This window comes from Diadema setosum, chromosome 8 (genome assembly GCF_964275005.1).
Source record: "Diadema setosum chromosome 8, eeDiaSeto1, whole genome shotgun sequence".
Classification (NCBI taxonomy): domain Eukaryota; kingdom Metazoa; phylum Echinodermata; class Echinoidea; order Diadematoida; family Diadematidae; genus Diadema; species Diadema setosum.
Window position 1 is genome coordinate 28,448,653 of NC_092692.1, and position 4,204 is coordinate 28,452,856.

A 4,204-nucleotide genomic window follows, 5' to 3' on the forward strand; every position below is an offset into this window, starting at 1 on the left:
GTGAAAAAGTTCAGTATAACACTGATTTTGATAAACAGGGTACAATCTTTGAATATACCATTAGAAGTAACATCAGTATTGGACACAACATGAGGAAGTTAAGGAATATTGCAAATTTCATACATTTTCACGAAACAGTAATATCCATGGCAACCACTCAAATCATGTAACTTAGCTGAGCTGATAATTTCCTTAAATTACAGATACAATTCTCTCCCGCTGGTTTATGCATTAAAAGTACCTATGAAATAATGATAATATAATATTTAACACTAGTAATCTAGAAACTGAACCTCTCTCCCTCAGAAATAATCAATGCTGTAGGTTATTACCATGTACAACTGTGGGCAAGCTCATGTGTGCAAGCCCATACATTGCTATAACAATATCGGCTAGATTTAACCCCTCTAGAGATTGATCCTCACACCCCCATCCTAAAATGGATGATCCTATTGATTTCTTTGCGGCCGCAGCCCATAGAACTCCAGAGTTCGGGGGGTGTTTCATCAAAGAGTTTGTCGGAGGTTTTCACCGACCCGCAGCCCACAGAACTCCAGAGTTCGGGGGGTGTTTCATCAAAGAGTTCGTCGGAGGTTTTCACCGACAAATTTGAAAAGCTACTGAAATCCTGGCGTCTGATTGGCTGATTGCAAAGTTGTCGGTGAAAACCTCCGACGAACTCGTTGATGAAACGCCCCCCTGTGCTGCAGCCCTTATCTCTTCCACGGGGGTGAAAGCCTTGCTATTCACCACAAAAAGTCTGCGATCTCTCTCTCAACATTGCCAGAGTTGGCATGATTATGCTTTCTGGCATGATTTTAGACGTTTCAGCATTTGGCATTATGCTAGGCATAATTTGACTGTTTTTAAGATAATTCTGGCATAATTTTTACAAAAATGAATTCTCCAGGTGGTTATTGTACTGTGGTACCGCGTTTTGATACTGGTGGTTTGTTAGTTTGTTTGCTAATTTTTAGACGAAATTGACACTAAAAAGACATGTGAAACAATGCGATCGGGCACCACAATTCAACTCTATTTTCATTATTATTATTATTATTTTTAATTCTTATTTTTTTTTTTTTTTAATTTTTTTTTTTTTTTTTGCTTGGCAGGCAATCGGGCACCATAATTTGTAGCAAAAGAAACGTGAGGACCTTTTTTTTTTTGCTTGTCAGCTGATGAGCTCCACAATTGGTCGACTTGATGTAACGTAATTTCATGGCAATTTAGCATAATTTTAGGCCGCTTCAAGCACAATCCCGTGTTTCCGCTGGTCACACTGCTCTTTCTATCATGATCTATAAGGTCTACAAGTGTGAACGAGCAAGAGGTGGGGCCACAAAACTCTCTTGTCATTTGTTGTGATGGATAAAATTGATTTCTTAAAATGTAAAAAAAAAAAAAAAAAAAAAAAAACCAAGAAGAAGTTTGTGCAGCAACTTGGTGGTAGATTTGTGGGGTAGTCACATGATCAGCTCACATGATCTATGAATGATTTTGAAAACAACTTCTACGTTAAAAAGAAAGACAAAAAACAAAAACATGTGAAACTTTTAACATCCAAAACCTTTCTCGTTTAATGTCCACGTAAATGAAAGCTCTGTTGCACTATTTCTTTCTTTTACTCAACAAGTTTCACTCAATAAATCAACGTAATCCATTCTTTCACTTTCACACACTATCTCTAAGCTGCTATTGCATAATGATTCCGCATCAATTTCTTTCGAGTAATAAATAGCCTGTAACATTTATCAGAATGCAGTGTATGATTCCTATCAATATACAGTGTATGTTTCTTTTTTCTCTCATTTTATTTCATAATCACATCAAGTACAGTAAACATGTATGTGTGTATGTGTGTGTGTGGGGGGTGTATGTGTGTGCGTGTGTTTGCATGTATCTGTCAGGATGACAGCCTGATAGAATTTGACAATTAATTATCTGATTGCAAAATGTGTACATTTTACACAATCCCCAATTTTCCCAATTTCAAAAACCTACCACAAAAATAAAACAGTAAGGAAGCCAGCAACCATATAACCATGGTTTTTCAAAATCTGTCTTAAAAAGTTCAGATGCAATCAGGCATGAAGAGTTTAGTTACAAAAGTAACTTTCTCAAAGCAACTGAGTCACCTGCTTCCTCACACTTTTTTTAATGCCTTCAGAAATTTTAAAACATTCTCAGACTCTTAAATGCTTACAAGAGGTAATAAAGATACCAAATCTTCATTTTCATCAATTCTTAATGTCATTTTTATTCTTTATATGAATATTTCATTCAGATCTCTTTATATGTCACTTTTTGCACTTAACAGATACCATCATGGTAACTTGTCACCTATACCATGGTCCATGGTTGTAACATTTTATTAGTATTAAAGTAGTCAGCTTCTGAGATGTACTGTGTATAAATAATTTAGATACATAACACTAGTCCGTATTCACAAAGGCAGATGAAAATCAACTCTATAGTTTGCAATTCAGTCCATTGTCTGAACCTAGAATGAAATAAGCATATTTTGTCCATGTGTGTTTTAGCATACTTTCACTTTCGGATCTCTTTTAGCACACATGATGTGTGACACACATTTACACCATCGAAATTTGTTCATTCCACAGACTAGATTCACACTACTCCACTGAAATCCGACCATCAAGTGAACTTTCTGCAGCAATCTCATAAACCTCCAACCTACACGACATGGTACATGTAAAATACAAATAATGAATGTTTATGAGTACAATGGACAGAATGTTTCACGAGCTGAAAGATGAAATGATCCATTCAACGAGGCGCAGCTGAGTTGAGTGGAACAATAATGTCGTCTTTCACCAAATGAAATATTCTGTCCATTGCTAGGAAAAAAAAAAACCAAAAAAAACTTTCCTTACAGTAGGACCTTGATTATCCGGCCATCGACTATCCGGAATCTCTATTATCCGGAAGCATACTGGCAATTGTATGAATGATGACGAGTTAGCAGTAAAATGGAACAAATGAGTTGACTTTTAACCCATTGAGGACGGTTTGATTTTGCTACAACATGCATTTCCCATAGATGCTTGCCCGAGTATACTCGGGACTCGTTCGCAACGGGTTAACAGATAATACTGTCTGAGTTAAGAGTCTGTCTGAAAAGAGTATAATTTTACAAGCACAACTGTGAGAATTTATCCAGATTGGATTACAATAGCAAATATATGAAATTGTGAAGTTTCACTTATTTTCACAAAACAGTACGTGAACTGTCAATACGAATGTGCAAAGAGTGTATTGATGTGTAGTGTGAGGTGTGTAGTGTATGCCATCGTCCTCACAACTTGAATTACAGCATGTTCACAAAATTGTGAAATTTTCTTCTATTTTCTTTTTGTTTAAATGAAAGTATGCCCCAGCCTCAAATTGTAAAACTCTTCTGGCAGATCTCTATTTTGAAATAATTCAGCCAAAATAAACATGTTGTACACTTTTATGGCAGAAGAATTTAATTTTCATCACTTTTATTGTTGCTGTTGTTGTTGGCAGAGCAATGGAAAATTGTGATGTGATGACATTATCCACTCATTTCCATATGAATATCACACCATTTGAGAAAGGTTTTGCAAAATTGGCAAATCATCATAATATCATATCTACCTCACTTTCAGTCCAATTTTGATCAATTTTTTCACTGTTGTGCTTGTAAAATGAACTCTTTTTCTTTTCACACTAACTTTAAACTGGTCGAGAATTCCCATTCAGAGAAGAACCTGTACCAACTACACACAGTGAAGTATTGGCTGAGACAGACGCATCAAGAGGCAATTGGCTGTGCAAGATCTCTGGTTCGTTATGTCTCTCTGCCCCCGTATTTTATTCTGCCACTACAAATAGGTGGTGCCTAAAATGGTTTCTCCTGTGCTTACAGTTCAATCACGTGATTTAAAGGGATTGTACAGTTTCGGTTGAGATGGGGCTACAGGTTTGCAATGTTTTTTTGATGATGATTTTTGAGATAATGAAAAATTTCTTATGACATATGAAAGAGCATTTAATTCTAGAGGAATTCAAAGTTTATTTGATGAAAATTGGTTTTGAAATGGTTGAGATATCCAAAACAAAGCAATCCTAATGAAAGGTGGGACTCACCATTTATTAGGGTCGCTTTGTTTAATTTGTTTTCTAGATATCTCAGCCATTTTAAAACCCATTTTCATCA